Genomic DNA, 22,861 nt, shown 5'->3' with positions numbered 1-22,861 from the left:
TCCAAAATGTGGGTGAAGTTAAAAGGGGTTCTATCATCTTTTTACTTCGGGAGAGCAGGGATCTCCTGCCTCCTGGCATCCTGCTCGCTGGATGGGGGCATTGCATTCCTAAAGATGGACAGTGATATTTGCACAACTGGTTAGGCTAAGTTCACACTTGCATTCGGCAGCCCTGCATAGGGCTGCGTACTTCCTCCCTTAAGCTCCACCTACGCTACTTCTGCATGCCTCCTGCGTCATTCTGTGTACCTATCGGTAACATTGGGTACGCAAGGACATGCGGAGGCGTCCGCATGCGGTGTTTGGACGTGCGGACGAACACAAGAAAATGCAACATGATGCCTTCGGCCGCACATCAAAACGCCGCATCTGCATACAACTGCATGTCCCTGCATACCCAATGTTAAAGATAGGTACGCAGGACAACGCAGGACGCATGGAGAAGTAGGCGGAGCTTAAGGGAGGAAGTACGCAGCCCTACGCAGGGCTGCCGAACGCAAGTGTGAACCCAGCCTTAGAAGTCAACTCTTGCCATTGCTGTTAGCAGAAACAGTGTTGCCTCTGCAGCATTGAAAAAGCACAGGGACAGTGAAGCCTGCAGGATCCCACCAGCAGGGCCGGCCTTTGCCCTGTGCGACCTGTGCGGCCGCACAGGGCGCCAAGGCTCGTTAGCATACAAGGGGCGCATTTGAGCTCAGCAGATTAATGTCACATTACATCACAATGTAGACGCTTAATGGCCTGAGGGCGCCCGCACCTCTTGTGGCGCCCCCCGCCGCGCCATTTGCGCTATCTGTATCTGCTGCTCGCCTGCTCCTGCCCAGTGCCGCCCGCCCGGCGCCCGCCCTGTCGCTCGGCTCTCTGCGTGTGACGTAATGTCACACGCGCAAGCCGTTCTCCCCGCTGGGCAGGGACAGCACGCAGAGGAACTTTAGTTCCGCCTTCTGCTGTCCCCGGCGGGAGAGAACGGCTGCACAGCGTGTGACATGATTACGCCACACGTCCCCGCTCGTGCCCCGCCGCTCTCTTCCCGGCACTGAAGAGCAGAGCAGAGGTGGACCTGAGGAGCCAACTGTTACTCAGCCAAGCAAAGCGTAAGTAATAACCACCTCACATGGCCTCCACTATGCTGGCGGTCGCCCCGGGGGGGGGGTTTGGGGTGCAGCTTGCTTTTTTGCAGTGTGCGTGTGTGTGTGTGGGGGGTTGGGGTGCAGCCTTATTTTTTGGTGTGTGTGGAGGGTGGGGTGGGGTTGGGGTGCAGCTTGCTTTATTTTTTGCAGAGTGTGTGGGGGGGGTGGGGTTGGGGTGCAGCTTGCTTTATTTTTTGCAGTGTGTGTGTGGGGGGGGTGGGGTTGGGGTGCCGCTTGCTTTATTTTTTGCAGTGTGCGTGTGTGGGGGGGTGGGGTTGGGGTGCAGCCTTATTTTTTGGTGTGTGTGGGGGGGGGGGGTTGGGGTGCAGCCTTATTTTTTGCAGTGTGTGTGTGTGGGGGGGGGGGCGGGGTGGGGTTGGGGTGCTGCTTTATTTTGCAAACGTATTATGTGTGGGGGGGCGGGGGGTTGGGGTGCAGCTTTATTTTGGAAACGTATTATGTGTGTGGGGGGGGGGGGTGCGGTTGGGGTGCAGCTTTATTTTGGAAACGTATTATGTGTTGCCGCAAGCAAGGGGCCCATCCGCAAGCATGGTCGCTGTGACTGGGTCCGGACACTGTGGCTGGGCACCATTGCTGTGACCCTTTTGCTGTGGGGCCCATTGTGTGGCTGGGCCCTGTTGCTGTGGCTGGGCACTGTGCTTGTGGTGGGGCCTAGCCACAGCAATGGGGTCCAGCAGCAAGCACGGGGCCCAACAGCAGCAATGGGGCCCAGCCACAAAAAAAGGGGACCAGCCGCAAGAAAAGGGCCCAGCGACAGCAATGGGGCCCAGCCACAAGCACGGTCACTGTGACTGGGTCCGGACACTGTGGCTGGGCACCATTGCTGTGACCCTTTTGCTGTGGGGCCCATTGTGTGGCTGGGCACTGTGCTTGTGGCAAAAATTAAAAAAAAGGACACACCATGGATGCGGGCGGGCGGCACTGGGCCCCCCCAAGCCACGGGCCTGGGTGCTTCCGCATCCGTCGCATCTATGGTGTGTACGCCACTGCATATGGCTCTAGGAACACAAAAGGGTGTTTAGCCTGATTTTCAGGCGTCCTATGGGTCTACCATGTAACATACTACTATGTCCAGGGCAGAAGGGGCTAAAATAGCCCTATGGTGCCTAACCTAACCATGGCAACCGGGGGGGCAATTGGGGGTTAGGTGCATTGCTCAGGAGCCACCCTACTCTCACTTCCTCCCGCTCCTCTCTGCTAAATGTATTCATCCATCCTTCTCCTTCTCCTTCTCCCCCTCCCACTCTTCCCAGACTTTGTGCAGTGTACAGTGGCTTACTTGTTTCTAGTTACTTATCACCTGCTCACCTCTGCCACCTTAGGTTTAAATGAGCAGATAGATGGTTATAGTAGCATGTGGACTGCACTAATAAGACTTTTGGTCCACACCTAACCTTTTCAGGGAAGAATAACATTTGTCAGGCAAGATGAGCCCTAAGAAAGCATCTGGTGCACAGAACAGAAAGCGAAAGGCCTTAGCAGAACAGGCAAATCAAAAGCAAGCAGGGTCTTTAAAAAGACTGTTCGAAAAATCTTCTGAACATGGTGGCACCAATGTACCGAGCACTGCTGAGGAATCAACATCAGATATTCCACAGCAAGAATGTGAAATAAGGAGTGGTATGGATACAATCCCATTGGAGCCAGGGGAACCATCAACGTCATTGAAAATTAGGATCAGCGAAGTTGACCAAGAGTCTACCATAGCAGACGTTTATGAGGTTGCAGTAGAACAAGATCAGTCTACCACACCAGCCCTCACATCAGAAGGGGATAACACATGCCAGCATGTGGAGGGCATTGATGAGGCTGAAAGCAGTGAAATTTCTGCAATCATTGACTCAGATCCTGCACTTTGGCCTACATTAAATTCTTCATCAATTGATCTAATCGTAGAAGCAGGCCCTGTGCAACTTAAAAATATAGAATTTAAGAGAGATGAGAGGAATCGACATTTTTCAGAGGACTTTTACTCTAGAATTTTGGACAATGGCGTGAAACGAGCAAGAAAGTGGTTGGTGTACTCCAAAAGTTTGAACAAAGTATTTTGCTTTTGTTGCAAACTGTTTGATAGAAGATCCCGTACGGCACTTGCATTGGATGGATCACAGGATTGGAGCCATATGAGTCAGATGTTAAAGGCCCATGAAACTTCCATTAACCATTACTCAGCAGAAACAAAGTGGATAGAAGTTCAGCTTCGCATGAAAAACAAAAAAACAATTGACCATCAGTTACAGAGCAGAATACAGAAAGAGCAGCAGCACTGGAGAAACGTACTGGAAAGACTCATGCGTATTACTCAGTTGTTGGCTGAACGGAACTTGGCATTTCGAGGATCTTCTGATCGTCTATACACCGCAAATAATGGAAATTTTCTTGCTATAGTATAGTTATTAGGAAATTATGACTTTGTAATGGCAGAACATCTGCGACGAGTCAAGTCAAAGGAGACATCTGACCACTACTGTAGTAAAACTATTCAAAATGAAATAATTAATTTGATGGCCAAAAAGGTTATTAGTGAAATTCTTGAAAGATGCAAAAAGGCAAAGTATTATTCCTTAATTCTTGATTGTACAACTGATCTAGCCCATCAAGAGCAGATGTCTTTTACCATCCGTTTTATTGATGTTAAACTTGGGTTATGCCAGATCAGGGAACATTTTCTTGGATATGTTGCTGTAACAGACACAACTGGTAGAGGATTATCAGATATTATTCTTAATTTCCTAATTAGCAAAGAGCTAGATATTGATGACTGTCGTGGCCAGGGCTATGACAATGGTGCCAATATGGCAGGCAAAAATAATGGTGTTCAAGCCAACATACTAAAAAAAAATCCAAGGGCGTTTTTTGTACCATGTGGATGCCACAGCCTCAATTTAGTGGTTGGAGATGCAGCAGAATCTAACATAGATTCTATAACCCTGTTTGGAATTATTCAGCGTGTATATACTATTTTTGCTGGGTCAGCCAAGAGATGGAAGGTTTTGACAGACCATGTATCAGGTCTTACTGTAAAACCTCTATGTACCACAAGATGGGAATGCCGGATAAACTGCCTCAAACCACTGATCCAAAATCTAGCAGGTATACAGGAGGCATTATTTGCCCTTTCTGAAGACAGCAGTACAGAGCCAAAAACAAAACATGATGCTCTAGAGTTGTCCCAACATATCCTTAATTTTAAATTCATGGTGTCCTTAATTGTGTGGTATGACATATTATTTCAAATCAATATTGTGAGCAAAGCTTTGCAAAACCAGACCGCCAACCTCATCACAGCAGCAGACATGATTGAAAAAACCCATGATTTTCTTAAGAAATTCAGGGAGAATGGTTTTGAAGGCTCTTTCCAAAGAGCAAAGAATATAGCAGAGGAAAATGGTGTGGACCCCATATTTAAGAGTACCTCACGTGTTAGAATTAAAAAACCCACTTTTAGCTATGAAGGACGGGATGAACCAATTGTGGATGCAAAGCAGAAATTTAAGGTTGAGTTCTTCAATGTGTTGGTGGATACTGCTTTAAATTCAATGGAGGAGCGTTTCCAGCAACTCAGTATTCATAATAAAAAATGGGGCTTTTTGTACGATATAAAGAGCCATGAATCACGGGAAGACTTGTTGGCACATAGTGTAGAACTGCAGAAGTCTCTGACTTATGGCAATAAGTCTGACATAAATGGTGCTGAACTTTCTGATGAACTCTGGCACATTCGGAATGTGCTCCCTGATGATGTTGAGACTCCGCTGCAGATACTTGGTTTCCTCACCAAAAATGAGTTTACAGAGCACTTTCCACAAACCTGGACTGCACTTCAGATTCTGTGCACCATCCCGATTTCTGTGGCCTCAGGAGAGCGCAGTTTTTCAAAACTTAAGCTCATTAAGACATATTTAAGGTCCACTATGACAGAGAGCAGGTTATCCTCACTTGCAGTCTTGTCAATTGAAAATGATGTGTTGGCATCTCTAGACTTAAATGAAACTATTGATGAGTTTGCCAAAGTAAAAGCACGGAAAGTTGCTTTTTAAATCAGTTTATGTAGCACGTTATTATGTTCTTGTTGTTGCTGGATTACAGTATAGTGCACTTTATTTTTATTTTTTTGTCTTGAAGGTTGAAAATTGTGCACATATTTAATGACAGTTTTTCTCATGTATGTTGCATATTTATTATATTATTTATATTTGATATTTTAAGATATTTTATTTAGTATTAAGGTGGATCAAAAGTCATAGAATGACTCTTGGTCCGCACGGCACCCGACCTGCTGCCACCCGTCCGGAACTCTTCTCCATGCTGGCCATCATCTCTGCACTCCGATTGGCTGTCAGCGTTGGGCTGACAGCCAATCAGAGTGCAGGGCGGTGTTTGGCCTTGCAGGCCGCCGCTCTGCACTCTGATTGGCTGTCAGCCCATATGGCTTTGGACCAAGCGTCATTTTTTCCTTTTGGTCCGCTTTAAAGCACTTTATAATTCCCGTTATTGCAATATTAGTGTTTCTTCAAGTGTTTTGCAGGGAAACACAAGTTTTCTAAGTAAACGTGTTGTTGTGAATATTAAAGAGTTATTGTTTTCTTTCAAAGTTTGGAGGGGGGGGGGGGGCGCCGTCCTGCAGTCTCGCACAGGGCGCCTTTTGGGCTAAGTCCGGCCCTGCCCACCAACTTCAGAGCATCATTTGCAAACTTGAAAATATAGAGCATGTGAGTGTGTTCCTTTCCTAGGGAGCTGCCTACCTCTGAGACTGCAGAGGTAGCTGGTGACCTAAGCTTCAAGCAGTACACATCATAATTCCTGTAAATAAAGAGCATTGAGAACAGAGACCATTTTGACCCTTTCACGACCTAAGGTACTTCATAGCTTGTGTCCCTGTATTTGATGTGTGCTCTGACGCAGAGCCCGCATCTTTCCCAGCACATGACAACTGATTTGAACAGCAATGCACTTGTGGCTGTTAATATGTTAAATGCCGCTGTCAATCTCTGAAAGCAGCATTAAACTCGCACCTCGGCGGAAGCGCGTCACAAGACATGCCCACTGTTGCCCTTGTCATGTCATGCGCCGATGGGTTGTCATGACAGCCGGGGGTTTGCAGAAGACCCCCATGCTTGTCATTGCAGATCTCCTATGATTTATCCTACACATAGCAGAGTTGAAGCCCTGCTATTTGTAGCACAAGGGATCAGATGATCACAGCTTCAAGTCTATGGAGACTATTGAAGCAAGTAAAAAGTAAAAATTATAAAATATTTAAAAAATATAAACCTTCTAATCACCCCCCTTTTGCCCAATTAAAAAAACCCATATATTTTTTTAAATTCGTTTATTAATTTCAGAATAAATCGAATAATACACACATTTGTATTCGTGTCCATCATTAACAATTAGAGCATGAAGTACAAATAATTACATTGCTTCATCACATCAAAAATATTGTGAGGATAACAAATGGTGTATGTCAATCACTAATACCTTATAAAACACCTAGTATATAACATTAACTACATTAACTATTGATAGTTCGCCGTCAAAAAGAGAAAAAAGGAAATTCCGGATAAATTTCACCCTTGAAGTAATGCCCCCGAAACCAACCAGCTTCTTGTACAAGTATTAAATTAAATTATTATAGATTATATAGTATTATAGGAGGAGTTCCATCTACCGCAGATTTTCTCAAATTTGCCTGGACATCCTCTATTCTGGTACATTGTTCGTTCATACGGGATAATTGAGTTCACCAAGTCAACCCAAGCTCTAAGAGATGGGCAAGAACCACCCATCCACCGCAACGCTAACACCTTCCGTGCCAGGAAAAGTGCCTCGCGTAAAAAGATTCCAGTATAATGGTCCCAGGTTTCCGCATCCCACACCCCAAATAGGCAGGTCAGTGGCTCAAGTGGGACAGGGATCGACAGTAAAGATGTTAATAGTGCTGTCACCTCTTTCCAATAATGAAGAACAACAGGACACTTCCAAATCATATGAATGAAATCTGCATCACCTGAGTGACACCTTAAACAATCCACTGAGTGGAGGCGACCCATTTTAAAAAGACGAGTTGGAGTCAGATAGGACTGGTATATAATATATAACTGGGTCATCCTATTGTTAATTGATGGGGAGACTTTAGATGGAGATTCCAGAATATCTTCCCATTCTTCTCCCAGTGCATCAGGAAGAAGTCCCTCCCATTTCCCTTTAATAGAATTTATAGTAGACCCCATACCTATGGATAACAGATAAGTATATAAAGAAGAAATAAGTCCTTGAGGACCTTGCGAATTGAGAATTCCTATTAAGGGTAAAGATGAAATAGCTCGACCTGTACCCACATTCCGCATGTGCAATTGGAAAGCTGATCTTAACTGTAGATAATGGAAGAATTGAGATCTCGGGATATTATAAGTGTTTTGTATTTGTTCAAAGGATATAAAGACCCCCTGGTTATATACATTACCCACCGAGAGAACACCATATGAAATCCAAAAGTCCGTGGACGGGTGATTCAGTAATCCCGGAAAATAACTATTGTTCCACAGTGGCATTTCAGCTACTATATCTACAATTTTAGTGACATTTTTAATTTGTCTCCATATTAAGCGTGCCAACCGAAGTAAAGATAACAACCGAGGGGCATTGACTTTCTCCAGCTCCAGAAACCCCAATGGACAATCAGCCCGGACAGAGTGTAGCAGATGGCTCTCAGAGTTAGGTAAAAAACTATTGGGCATCCATTTATTTATCGCCTTTGCTTGCCCGGTGAGATAATATAGGTAAAAGTCCGGCAGAGCCGCCCCACCCCCCCGCTTCGGTCTCTGCAAAGCAGATAGCTTAAAGGTACCGTCACATTAAGCGACGCTGCAGCGATATAGACAACGATGCCGATCGCTGCAGCATCACTGTTTCGTCGTTGTGTGGTCGCTGGAGAGCTGTCACACAGACAGCTCTCCAGCGACCAACGATGCCGAAGTCCCCGGGTAACCAGGGTAAACATCGGGTTACTAAGAGCAGGGCCGCGCTTAGTAACCCGATGTTTACCCTGGTTACCAGTGTAAATGTAAAAAAAACCAAACACTACATACTTACATTCCGGTGTCTGTCGGGTCCCCCGGCATCCGCTTCCCTGCACTGTGTAAGCGCCGGCCCTAAAGCAGAGCGATGACGTCACCGCTGTGCTCTGCTTTACGGCCGGCCGGCGCTGACACAGTGCAGGGAAGCGGACGCCGGGGGACCCGACAGACACCGGAATGTAAGTATGTAGTGTTTGGGGTTTTTTTACATTTACAATGGTAACCAGGGTAAATATCGGGTTACTAAGCGCGGCCCTGCGCTTAGTAACCCGATGTTTACCCTGGTTACCAGTGAAGACATCGCTGAATCCGCGTCACACACACCCATTCAGCGATGCCAGCGGGTGAGCCAGCGACGAAATAAGGTGCTGGCCTTCTAGCTCCGACCAACGATATCACAACGGGATCCAGATCGCTGCTGCGTGTCAAACACAACGATATCGCTATCCAGGACGCTGCAACGTCACGGATCGCTATCGTTATCGTTGTTAAGTTGTTCAGTGTGAAGGTACCTTAAGTTTAGGCCTAGCCTTCCCCCATATAAAGGACATAATTAAGGAGTTTAAAGTTGCAAAGAGGGATTTAGGTATTGGCACAGCACTATGTTGAAAGCAATAGCTTAACTTGGGGAGTAGTATCATTTTGATTAGATTAATGCGACCGGCTACTGAGAGTGGGAGTTTGTCTCAGGTTGCAAATTTAGATTTGACCAGATCCAATAATGGATAAATATTAAGTTGCAAATCCAGCTGACTATACTGAGACATGTAAATACCTAGATATTTAAAGTTAGAGACAATGGGCAGCGGCGAGAGAGTTTCAAAACATGACATTGGGGTATGAGAAAGAGGCATCAGAACAGATTTATCCCAGTTTATATAAAGACCGGAGAATTTACTAAATTTATCTATAGTCGTTATTACTTGCGGCAGCGTTTCCTCTGTTTTATCCATGAATATCACCATATCATCAGCGTAAAGACCGATAATGTCCACTCGATCCGCGATATGTATACCCTTAATATTATTGGAAGATCGTATACGTATTGCCAAAGCCTCTATCGCTAAGGCAAATAGAGCCGGGGATAGAGGACATCCCTGACGAGTTCCCCTATGCAAGGAAAAAGGCTCAGAAATAGAATTATTCACAACCATACATGCCCTGGGTTTCGTATATAATATATCTATCCCTCTCAGAAATTTTTCCCCAAAGCCGTATTTCCGCAAACATGCAGAGAGAAAGGGCCACTCAAGAGAATCAAAAGCCTTAGCCACGTCCAGTGACGCCAGTGCCCAGTTATTATCTGGTTCTAGAGAACTGTATTGAATGACTGACTGAACCCACCTTATATTGATGGAAGTACTTTTTCCAGGCATAAAACCCGTTTGGTCTGGATGTATAAGGTCCAGTATAATCGTATTCAGCCTAGTTGCCAGAATTTTAGTGAAAATTTTATAATCTACGTTTACCAGAGATATGAGTCGATACGATCCACAGTCCAGAGGGTCTTTCCCCTCTTTCCTAAGCACAATAATGTTTGCATCATAAAATGTTTGGGGTATAGACCCTCCCTCCCATATTCCCCTAAGTACCTTCAATAAAAGTGGTGCCAGCTTATCTCGATATTTCCTATACAGCTCAATAGGAAACCCATCAGGCCCCGGGGCCTTCCCAGTAGCCATATCCGCTATAGCGTGTTCTACTTCCTCCAAAGTAAACTCGGCATCCATAAAGGCCCACTGGGTTGGGGTTAATGAGGGAAACACTATATCCGATAAGTAATCTAAACATTCAGAAACATCAAGACCATTACTAGATTCATATAATGATTTATAGTAATCATGAAAACACTGAAGTATCCCATCAGTGGAAGATATTAATGAGCCATCCGGTGCACGAATCTGCAGTATTGTATTAGAGGCATTATGTTGGCGTACTAAAAAAGCCAGAAGCGTGCCGGTCTGATTCCCAAGTTCAAAGTAGGATTGACGGGTAAAAAATAATTTGCGTTTCGACTTAACGTCTGCGTGCTGAGTATACAACCTCTGGGAAGTAAGCCATTCAACCTTGTTACCGCTAGTTTGGTTAGCTATATATGCGGCTTCCGAGTTTTTCAATTGCTGCTCTATCTCGTCATCCTCCCTCGCCGTTATCCTTTTGATATAAGAGATTGTGGAGGACAAGCATCCTCTTAAGGTACCTTCACACGAAACGACTTTGTAACGATATCGCTAGCGATCCGTGACGTTGCAGCGTCCTGGCTAGCGATATCGTTTAGTTTGACACGCAGCAACGATCAGGATCCTGCTGTGATGTCGCTGAATAAAGTTCAGAACTTTATTTGGTCGTCCGATCGCAGTGTATCGTTGTGTTTGACAGCAAAAGCAACGATACCAGCGATATTTTACACTGGTAACCAGGGTAAATATCGGGTTACTAAGCGCAGGGTTGCGCTTAGTAACCCGATGTTTACCCTAGTTACCAGTGTAAAATGTAAAAAAAACAAACAGTACATACTTACATGCGTCCCCCGCCGTCTGCTTCCCACACTGACTGAGCGCCGCAAAGTGAAAGTGAAAGCACAGCACAGCGGTGACGTCACCGCTGTGCCCTGCTACTGCCGGCGCTCAGTCAGTCAGTCAGTGCAGGAAGCGGACGCCGGGGGACGCGAATGTAAGTATGTACTGTTTGTTTTTTTTACATTTTACGCTGGTAACCAGGGTAAACATCGGGTTACTAAGCGCGGCCCTGTGCTTATTAACCCGATGTTTACCCTGGTTACCCGGGGACCTCGGCATCGTTGGTCGCTGGAGAGCGGTCTGTGTGACAGCTCTCCAGCGATCAAACAGCGACGCTGCAGCGATCGGCATCGTTGTCGCTATCGCTGCAGCGTCGTTTCGTGTGAAGGTACCTTTAAGTATGCCTTTAGGGTGTCCCAGAACAGGCCAAGATTTTGGGGTTCCGGATGAGTTAAAACGAAACAGTTTAACTGGTCTACCGTCCTGTCACTGGAATCTATTAATTTCAACCAGAAAGGGTTCAATTTCCAGGATATATTCTTATTAGATTGACCATATTTAAATTTAAGAATAACCGGACTGTGATCTGAAATCCCCCTATTGCCATGTTCAACGCTATCCAGCCCCAATGCCAAGCCACTAGACCCAAATATATAGTCTATACGGGATAGAGATCGCCTAGTAGACGAGTGGCAAGTATATTCCCTAACCTCAGGGTGACTCATTCTCCATAGGTCCAGCCACCCGCTACCACCCATAAACTGCGCCAATTGGGAAGCGGGTTGAGATGGGGGCTCCCCAGATATTGTGTCATCCAGTCTCGATCTATCTAGGGAATTATCCATAACTAAATTAAAATCGCCCATACAGATAACATTAGTCTCAGGATAATTTTGGGAAAAACCCATTGCCATACGGAGAACCGACATATTAGCAGGGGGGGGGTTATAAACACATATCACATATTCACGCGAATTGATGAATGCATGCACAAAGACAAAGCTTCCCTCAGGATCTCGCCGTGCCTCCCTGGCCTCCCATCTAACGTCCCTGTGTATTAGCAGGGAGACCCCTCTTGAGTAGCTGGTATGAAACGCGTGAAGAGACCATTGTACCCACGGTTTTTGTGTACATCGAGCCGTATCTCTAGTCAAATGCGTCTCCTCCAGTGCCACAACATGAGGGCGGTAACGCCTAATCTGCGAAAATACCTTGATTTTCTTCCGGGGAGTCTTAATACCCCGTATATTCCAGGTCATACATATAATCTCAGACCCCATGTTTATATGTGAAAGAAAGAATAATGTGCAACACAATTCGGGCTAGGCTCAGAAACATCACACAGAGTGCAAAGATAGTATTGGCGGCGACTATGTACATCAAACAATCAAAACTGGTATAGAAAACCAAATTAAACAAAACTTGAACAAAGGAGGAGTAAGGTCCTGTACTCCTACAGTCAAATATAGAAGGGGATACCCTCACTGAATCCAGCGTCCGGTATTATTGATAACCTCAGCACCTGCATAAGGAGCTCTATTTATATTGCCATTAGACAAAAAAGGCACAATTTAGGAGTTTTTCACATTAGAAACCCTGCGAGACCACAACCATTCGGCCGCCTCCGCCGGGCCTGTAAAGAATAAAAGAATAAAAAGGAACCATCATGGACAATGCGGAGCCGGGCTGGATAGAGCATGGAATAGATAATATTCTTATCTCTAAGCTGTTTCTTGATGGCCATGAACCGTACCCGCTGCTTTTGGAGTTCCATGGAAAAATCCGGGAAAATCGATATAGTAGCGTTGTTGAACTTGATAGGGCCCTTCTGCCGCGCCAAACGAAGAACAGCATCCCTGTCCCTACAGTTGAGGAGACGCACCAAAAAAGGCCGGGGTGGAGTTCCAGGGGGAAGAGGTCTCGTTGGGACTCTATGGGCCCTCTCCACCGAGAATGTTGAGGAGAATCCATCTCCCAGGGAGCTCTTAAGCCAATCTTCCAAAAATTGCTCAGGTTGCTGACCCTCCGAGTGTTCCGGCAAACCGATAATTCGAATATTATTTTGGCGTAATCTATTCTCCAAGTCATCTGCCTTTTGTTTCCAGGCGTTCACAGAGCCAGCGGCTTTTGTCAATTTAGCCTCCATAGGTGTAATGGTATCTTCTATATGAGACACTCTCGTTTCGACCTCCGAAATGCGCCCTCTCATCGCTTGCATGCCATGTCGCAGATGACCCACTTCAGTATGTACGTCCTCTATTTTTTCCGTGAGAGAAGATCTAGTGAGGGATATAGCCTGCATCAATTGCTCAGACGCTTGTTTAAGAGTCAGTTCGTCTTGTTCTCCCTCCTCATTACTGTCAGAAGGGCGATTTTTACGTTGGAACTGCGTAGGATTATTTCTGAGAGTGCGCACATTATCAGGGGCCTCTTCCCTGGCATACTTCCTTAATTTATCAGCAGTCCCTGTTCCTTTTGAGTGCTGCATGGTGAACGGTGGAAGGATTCCACAAGATGACAACACTTGTAGTTATGGCTGATCCACTCTCAGCAACGGACACAGCATGGTTAAATACTGGAGTTTATCCTAGGGAGATCACCGGGTGGGCAGGGAGAATGTCAAAGGTTGTATAAACAGTAACTGAATATTCCCCCAGGCACTGCCTCTTAAGGTACCTTCACATGAAGCGACGCTACAGCGATAGCGACAACGATGCTGATCGCTGCAGCGTCGCTGTTTGGTCGCTGGAGAGCTGTCACACAGACCGCTCTCCAGCGACCAACGATGCCAAGGTCCCCGGGTAACCAGGGTAAACATCGGGTTGCTAAGCGCAGGGCCGCGCTTAGTAACCCGATGTTTACCCTGGTTACCAGCGTAAAATGTAAAAAAAACAAACAGTACATACTTACATGCGTCCTGCACTGACTGAGCGCCAGCAGTAGTAGGGCACAGCGGTGACGTCACCGCTGTGCTGTGCTTTCACTTTCACTTTGCGGCGCTCAGTCAGTGTGGGAAGCGGACGCCGGGGGACGCATATAAGTATGTACTGTTTGTTTTTTTTACATTTTACGCTGGTAACCAGGGTAAACATCGGGTTACTAAGCGCGGCCCTGCGCTTAGTAACCCGATATTTACCCTGGTTACCAGTGTGAAATATCGCTGGTATCGTTGCTTTTGCTGTCAAACACAACGATACACGGCGATCGGACGACCAAATAAAGTTCTGAACTTTATTCAGCGACCAGCGACATCACAGCAGGATCCTGATCGCTGCTGCGTGTCAAACTAAACGATATCGCTAGCCAGGACGCTGCAACGTCATGGATCGCTAGCGATATCGTTACAAAGTTGTTTCATGTGAAGGTACCTTTAGAGCAGCCTCACAGCCCCCACAGGCAGAACAGCAGGGAGGGAGTTAATCCCTCTAGATTTATGGCGCCACAGGAGAAATATCTGTCTGGTAAGGGAGCGCGGGGCCCAATCTTCCAGGGCACACACCGCGCTACCCCTCTGTTATCTCAGGTCAAACCACCCGTTCACCTCCTAAGTGGCACCGCAGATGTGTAGTGCAAAGCTCCCGCTCCCCTTACTGCTGAGGTGCGCGCTGCAGTGATGGCCGCTGTCTCCTTCAGGCACCGCCGACTGCTCCAGACCCCAGCACCTGTGCTCCGATGCTCAGCAGCGTTCCCCCGCTGCAATGTGAAGATCCGCCGCACCCCAGGGGAAAAAGGCCGGTGCCGACAGAGGCCGACGCCGCGTGTTCAAAGATGGCCGCCGCTGCTCCTGGGTCTCTCCGCTCGTCCAGGCAGCTCCAGTCTCCGACGTCCCGGGGCTCCACAGCTGCCGTCCAGAAAGGCCACCAGACTCCCGGGGTCCCAGAGGTATAGTACCAGCCGGTACAAACTGCAAATCAGGGTTTTTTTTATGGCAGAATAGGTCAGGATGGCAGGAGCTCTCACCAGGTGCGTCCTCTCTGCTGCGTTACATAGCCACGCCCCCGCCCAAAAAAAAAAACCCATATATTTGATATTGCTGCATTCAGAAACTCCCAATATATCAAATTATGACCAAAATTAATCAGATTGGTAAACGGCGTAATGAGAAAAAATATCAAAAAGCCAGAATCATGTTTTTTGGCTGCTGCAACATTTCCAGAGATTCAATAAAAGGCAATCAAAACATACAGTAGTGTCTACCCCAAAATGGTATCAATAAAATCATCAGCTCGGCTCACAAAAAATAAGCCCCATATGACAGAAAATGGAGACGCTACGGGTCTCAGAAAACGGCACCATTTTTTTTCCTTATAAATTTTGGATTTTATTTTTCACCACTTAAATAAAAAAGAACCTATACATGCTTGGTATCTGTGAACTCGTAATGACCTGGAGAATCACAATGGAAGGTCAGTTTTACCATTTAGTGAACATAATAAATAGAAAAAAAAACTATTGTGGAATTGCTCTTTTCTTGCACTTTCACCACAGTCTTTTTCCAGTACAATATATGGTAAAATTAATGTTGTGATTTAAAAGTAAAACTCGTCCCACTGAAAACCAAGCCCTCACATTGGCCATATTGATGAAAAAATACAAAAAGTTATGGCTATGGGAAGAAGGGGAGCGAAAAGCAAATCGGGAAAATCGCAAGGTAGTGAAGGGGGTTAAATAAGGGGTAAATGGCAAGATGAATGTTTTTAGGAGAGGAAACCTCCATAATATTTTTTTTTCTTGTTGGATTCTTCACACAATCAAAGGCAACAGGTTGTACAGAACTGTGATACTTCTATGTGCAGGAGTAATTACCGTAATGTGATTTCCCATGTCATCCTACAACAAAATATCATGAAGAAATTGTGTTATAAAAAGTTGGATGCATTACTGAGTATGACCAAATTACACATATAACATAGTATGAAATATTATAATTTGAAGTCCGTTATGCAAATATCATAGGAACACTATTCTTTTTAGCAATGCACTGCAGCAATCAGGATGCCATCAAAATGACCACTGCAGCATCTCCACCTTTTCAGACTATTTATTACTGTCAGGCAAAACATTGGTCAATTATTTTAATTCTATAGCTTTTAAGTGAATTATTGACAAGTTTTGCAGCTCCCTTTCAACAAGATGAGAGGTTCTGTTACTCATCCTTATGTTATTATGGTACACCTAATTGCTGTAGTATCTTTATTACCAATGCATTTAGCTTTTTCTGACTATGGTATACTTCAAAATGAAATAAAAGTGACTGAAATATAAAAGCTGAATACAAGCCTCATGCAAATCCCAAACTACCTAAGCTGACATGTGACAAAACTCTGTTTGTAGTTCCAGCCTTATTCTTTTAATTGTTTGGGACATAGAGAATCTGTTAATTTTGGTTCACAATATTTTCTTCTTTTCCCTTGATAACCTACAAAAGAGGACTGCTTTGTTATTACCTCGTCTACTGCTCTTTGGAATACCCTGAAGAGTATTGGCTTGTCATAAGCATGGGAAGGATAACTATAGTAACTGGAAACTTATTACCGTATATATACTCGAGTATATGCCGACCCAGTATAAGCCGAGGCATCTAATTTTGCCATGGAAAACTGGGTAAGCTTATTGACTCGAGTATAAGCTGGGTATGCATTGTCCCCTCATCCCTGTCCTGCTATGTGTGGCTCCCCAGCTCTCCTAGTTGTATGCATGGCTCAGCGTCCTCCCCATCCTCCCCCTTTCTATGCATGGCTCAGTATCCTCCCTTTCTATGCATGGCTCAGTGTCCTCCCCTTTCTATGCATGGCTCATCATCCTCCCCATCCTCCCCTTTCTATGCATGGCTCATCGTCCTCCCCTTCTATGCATGGCTCAGTGTCCTCCCCTTCTATGCATGGGTCAGCGTGCTCTCCTTTCTATGCATAGCTCAGCGTCCTCCCTTTCTATGCATGGCTCAGCGTCCTCCCCTTTCTATGCATGGATCAGTGTCCACCACCTTCTATACATGGCTCAGCGCCCACCCCCTTTTATGCATGGCTCAGCTTCCTCCCCCTTCTATGTATGGATCAGCATCCTCCCCTTCTATGCATGGCTCAGCGTCCTCCCCTTCTATGCATGGCTCAGCGTCCTCCCTGTCCTCCCCCTTCTATGCATGGCTCAGCGTCCTCCCCTTCTATGCATGGCTCAGCGTCCTCCCTGTCCTCCCCCTTCTATGCATGGCTCAGCATCCTCCCCCTTCTATGCATGGATCAGCGTCCTCCCCTTCTATGTATGGATCAGTGTCCTCCCCGTCCTCCCCCTTCTATGCATGCCTCAGCGTCCTCCCCCTTCTATGCATGGCTCAGCGTCCTCCCCCTTCTATGCATGGCTCAGCATCCTCCCCGTCCTCCCCCTTCTATGCATGGCTCAGCATCCTCCCCTTCTATGCATGGCTCAGCATCCTCCCCTTCTATGCATGGCTCAGCATCATCCCCTTCTATGCATGGATCAGCGTCCTCCCCCTTCTATGCATGGCTCAGCCTCCTCCCCCTTCTATGCATGGCTCAGCGTCCTCCCCCTTCTATGCATGGCTCAGCGTCCTCCCCCTTCTATGTATGGCTCAGAGTCCTCCCCCTTCTATGCATGGCTCAGCATCCTCCCCTTCTATGCATGGCTCAGCGTCATCCCCCTTCTATGCATGGATCAGCGTCCTCCCCGTCCCCCTTCTATGCATGGCTCAGTGTCCACTCCCTTCTATGCATGGATCAGTGTCCTCCCCCTTCTATGCATGGCTCGGCGTCCTCCCCCTTCTATGCATGGATCAGCATCCTCCCCCTTCTATGCATGGCTCAGCGTCCTCCCCTTCTATGCATGGCTCAGCGTCCTCCCTGTCCTCCCCCTTCTATGCATGGCTCAGCATCCTCCCCCTTCTATGCATGGCTCAACATCCTCCCCCTTCTATGCATGGATCAGCGTCCTCCCCCTTCTATGCATGGATCAGCGTCCTCCCCCTTCTATGCATGGATCAGCGTCCTCCCCCTTCTATGCATGGATCAGCGTCCTCCCCCTTCTATGCATGGATCAGCGTCCTCCCCCTTCTATGCATGGATCAGCATCCTCCCCCTTCTATGCATGGATCAGCGTCCTCCCCCTTCTATGCATGGCTCTGCGTCCTCCCCCTTCTACGCATGGCTCTGCGTCCTCCCCCATCATACTCACCCTCCTTGCGCCGGTCCTGCACGTCCCTGCATCTCCGTTGTCTGGCGCCGGCAGCTCTCCTCGCCTCTGCTCAGCGGTCACGTGGTACCGCTCATTAAGTTAATGAATATGTACACAAAGAAAAGGAGCCACTACTAACTGCCATCACCAATTGTGTACACAGGCCGATTGGACACCCGTTACAGGTAGTGTATGGCTTCAGGGGTACGGTTTACAAAGCAAGAGGAGCAGAACTATTATTACATTCTAGATATTTAATCCAGGAAGATAGGCAGTGTTTATAAAATATATACAAGATTATACAAAATTACATGAATAAAAGGAATAACGAAAAAGAACTAATAAACCTGATGTCATGGAAATTACTCCAAGCTTAACAGAGAGAAGCACTCCGATTAGGAAAATGGACCAGTCACACAGCGAACTATGACTTCCCAGAGAGACAAATGACTAGTGTTGAGCATTCCGATACCGCAAGTATCGGGTATCGGCCGATATTTGCTGTATCGGAATTCCGATACCGAGATCCGATACTTGCCGCATATCGGATACCGGAATTGGAAGTTCTCAATTCAAACAGCACGAATTCAGCCAATGAGGACTGATTACAAGTGTGGGCACATCCTGTTCAGCATGGTGGGCATGAAACTACTGGCAAGGCTGTGATTGGCTGCTGAAATGATGTCATGCTGCAGTTTAAAAGTCGCTGGCGCCATTTTGGGCTCACTCTGCTGTGAATTCAGTTAGGCATAGGACGCTGTGTTCTGACTGAGGGCCAGTTGAGAGAGCGATTTGCTTCTTTGTGCTTTTCCCAGGCTAATTTAGCAACCGCTGTGTGTTCACCTTGCTTTTGCCTTGCAGCGCTGTTTAAACAGTGATCTGCAAGGTCTCTGTGTGTGTGTGTGTGAGTGAGTGCAGCCCACTCTGTAGTCTGTGTGCAGCCATAGCTGGTTGTATCCAGCTCAGGGTGGTTCACTGACTCATACAGTTCTATCCATTCCATTGTCCTTTTTTGCAAATAGTGCAGGCCGCTGCACATTTTTTCAAATAATTCCTATTAGTGGCTTTCCACCCGTATCCAGCTAAATTGTGGAAAAACACTACATAGGATAACGTAGCGGAGGTTTTTGGGGCCTTGCAGCGCCGTTTACGGCTGTCTGCACGGTCTCCGTGTGAGTGCAGCTCGCCCTGTAGTCTGTGTGCAGCCACAGCCGGTTGTATCCAACTCAGGGTGGTTCACTGACTCATACAGTTCTATCCATTCCATTGTCCTTTTTTGCAAATAGTGCAGCCCGCTGCACATTTTTTTAAATAATTCCTATTAGTGGCTTTCCACCCGTATCCAGCTAAATTGTGGAAAAACACTACATAGGATAACGTAGAGGAGGTTTTTGGGGCCTTGCAGCGCCGTTTACGGCTGTCTGCACGGTCTCCGTGTGAGTGCAGCTCGCCCTGTTGTCAGTTCAGCCCCAAAAAAATAAAGAAAGAATAAAGTTCACCAAACACACCACTTTACAGTTGTGTAGGCCACATTAGCTCATATTAAAGTCTAGTCCACACTTTAGAAAATTAGTGTTTCTTATACCTGTTAGGAGCTGTTCAGGAATAAGCACACTAAGCCGTTAGTACTTTTCTGCTTATCTTTATCAGTCAAGCAAGATGAAGAAGGCAGGGAGTAAGGCACGTGGGCGTGGGCGCGGAGCAGGGAGAGGACGTGGGGATTCTGTGCCTGCTGCGGGCACCGGTGACTCATCATCACCCAGTTTCAGCAGGGAACAGTCCTTCATGCGCAGCTTTGTCGGAGAGCGCCGTACACCGCTGCTGCGTGAAGACCAAATTGAAGCCGTTGTCGGATGGATGGCAGCTAACGCATCGACTTCAATTAGTGCCACATCCTCTCAGACACAGAGCACTGGAGAGCACCCATCTGTCTCTTCGCCACCTGCCAAATTGCCCAGGCAGACAGAGAGCCCAGGACAGGAGCCGTCTCTACTTCTGTTCTCTGAATCTCTTGGCTTGGAAACAGGGGGCCAGCCAAGCAGCATTGGAGAAATGGAAGAGGCAGTGTGCAGTGATGCCGAACAGCTTTTTCTCTCTGAGTCTGGGCCAGTGCCTCCGGTCACCACACCGCAGAACGCATCCGCTGATGACACTCAGGTGCCACTTTCTGGTGCATGCTGTGCTGCTGAGACTACCCAGGAGGAGCAGTTGGTGGCAGAGGGTAGTGTAGATGATGAGGTCCTTGACCCATCGTGGCGTGAGGGACAGGAAGGTGGTGGGAGCAGCTCTGAGGAAGAGATTCCCCGAACGGGCCAAAGAGGGAGAGGGAGGGGGAAGACTGCGGATCCTGTAGCCTCCACTTTGGCACCCGTTAGGAGCATGTCTCTTCCAAAAGCCAAAAAGGGCGCTCCCAAGACTTGCAGTGCCTGGTCCTTTTTTGACACAGTTGCAGATGACATTTGCTATGTCAAATGCAAGGTGCGGACCAGGCACGCAGCGGAGTTACAAAAACACACTGAAGACCTAGGCCAACCAACAGCGGCAGCTACCACCACTTCAGCTCGTGTTGCCTCTTCCTCCAGCTCACACATAGCTGGTTCGGCTTCCTCCCAGGATCGCCATGGAAGAACCTCTGGCACTGTTGTCCAGAGACCCACTGTAATTCCACCCGCAGCACCATGTTCCCAGTCATCCTCACACTCCCAGCCCAGTCTACAGCCATCGGTAGTACAGGCATGGGAGAAAAGGCGGCCTTTCTCGGCAAACCACCCACGAGCACAGGCTCTGACTGCAGGCATTGCCAAACTTCTGTCACTGGAAATGCTGTCATTCAGGCTGGTGGAGACTGACAGCTTCCGTGACTTGATGTCATTGGCAGTCCCACAGTACAATGTGCCCAGCCGCTTTTATTTCAGCAGGCAAGCCGTCCCTGCCCTGCACAAGCATGTGGAGGGACACATAAAACACGCGCTACTGAACGCCGTCAGTAGCAAGGTCCACCTCACCACCGATGCGTGGACCAGTCACCATGGACAGGGGCGATACCTTTCCCTCACTGCCCATTGGGTTAATGTTGTTGAGCCGGGTACAGATCGTGCGAGTGGCGCAGGACGTGTCCTGCCCACTCCAAGGATTGCAGGAATCCAGTCTGTACGCATTGACTCCTCCTCTTACACAAGTTCCTCAGAATCATCGTTGCAGGAGCCGTCACAGTCCACCTCCACATGGACCCGTGAACGTTTACCTGTTACGACCGACATGAGCACAGCCGTGGCCAAACGTCAACAGGCCGTCTTGAAATTAATTTCTTTGGGGAATCGAAGCCACACAGTGCAGGAGCTCTGGAATGCCATCAAGCAGGAGAGCGATGTGTGGTTTGTGGCAGCGAATCTCCAGCCAGGCATGGTAGTGTGTGATAATGGCCGAAATCTGGTGGCAGCTCTGGGCCTCGGCAACCTCACTCACATCCCATGTCTGGCACATGTGCTCAACTTGGTCGTGCAGAGTTTTTTGAGGGACTATCCGGATCTTGATGCACTGCTGCACAAGGTCCGCCTAGAGTGTGCTCACTTGCGGCGTTCCAGCACGGCAAAATCGCGCATTGCGGCTCTGCAGCGCCGATTCCGCCTTCCGGAACATCGCATATGTGACCTACCTACCAGGTGGAATTCCACGTTACGTATGTTGGAGCGGTTGTTTGAGCAGCAGCAAGCAGTAATGGAGTACCAGCTGCATCAGGCGCAAAGAAGTCGCACTCCGCGCTGTTCAGACTTCACAACCACAGAGTGGGCCACTATGAAGGACGTCTGCCAGGTTTTGTGTCCCTTTGATTATTCCACGCGGATGGCGAGTGCAGATGATGCACTAGTCAGCATGACTGTCCCCCTTATCTGCCTGCTTGAAAAATCACTGCAAGCGCTAAGGGATGATGTTGTGGAAGAGGTGGAGGATGAGGATTCTCCATTTCCATCATCTTCTGGACAGTCAGCGCCACGTGGTTCCTCACAAATGCGTAGGCAGGGGACACTTTGTGAGGAGGATGAGGAGGAGTCAATGGAGGAGGAGGACAGACGGCTCCAGTCAGCAGGAGGCAACGGTTCCATCAGATGGTGACAGACTACATGTCTTGCCCTCTTGCTGTACTCCCAGACGGCTCTTCCCCTTTCTAGTTTTGGGTCTCTAAGCTGGATACATGGCCAGAGCTAAGCCAGTATGCATTGGAGGTGCTGGCTTGCCCTGTGGCTAGTGTATTATCGGAACGCGTCTTTAGTGCTGCAGGTGGTGTTCTAACAGACCGTCGCATGCGACTATCCTCCGATAACATTGACCGGCTTACTTTCCTGAAAATGAACCAGGCCTGGATCTCGCAGGAATTTTCCACTCCTCTTCCTGATTAAATAATTGGGTGACTGTCTACAGTATCCAGGTCTCCTGTTGTGTTCATCTTTCTACCACCTGAACTGTAATTCCTGGGCTCCAACACCGCCAGTTGAGGCTCAGAAGTGCCGTCTGCACAGTCAAAACATACGACCCAGTGTTATTGGGTGTCAGTAACGTCAGCTGATCCCCAGCTGTGTAGCCGGCAATGTGTCCTGCGACCGCCACGCTGACACAACAACTGAAATGTAAGGGAACCTGTCCCCCTCCTCCCAGGCGTTTGTTACTGAAATAGCCACCTTGTGCAGCAGTAATGCTGCACAAGGAAAAGGTAACTATTTTTGTTTAGCTCCTTGCACATGCAGAACTTAACACTTTTAAAGTGTGTCCACTGATACCGTAAAACCATCCCAGAGGTGGGACTTTCCTTTGTAATGTGACGCAGCACACCCGTCATTCCTACCCCCTTAGCGCCGTGCGCCGCCTCCTCCGCGTTGTTTAATTCTGTCCCGGAGCCAGCGCTGTTATGTTATCCTTTGGCCAGGCACAC

Source organism: Ranitomeya variabilis, chromosome 5 (assembly GCF_051348905.1).
Source record: "Ranitomeya variabilis isolate aRanVar5 chromosome 5, aRanVar5.hap1, whole genome shotgun sequence".
Taxonomy (NCBI): domain Eukaryota; kingdom Metazoa; phylum Chordata; class Amphibia; order Anura; family Dendrobatidae; genus Ranitomeya; species Ranitomeya variabilis.
The sequence above is the reverse complement of the archived record's forward strand: the minus strand, read 5'-3'. Positions refer to the sequence as shown.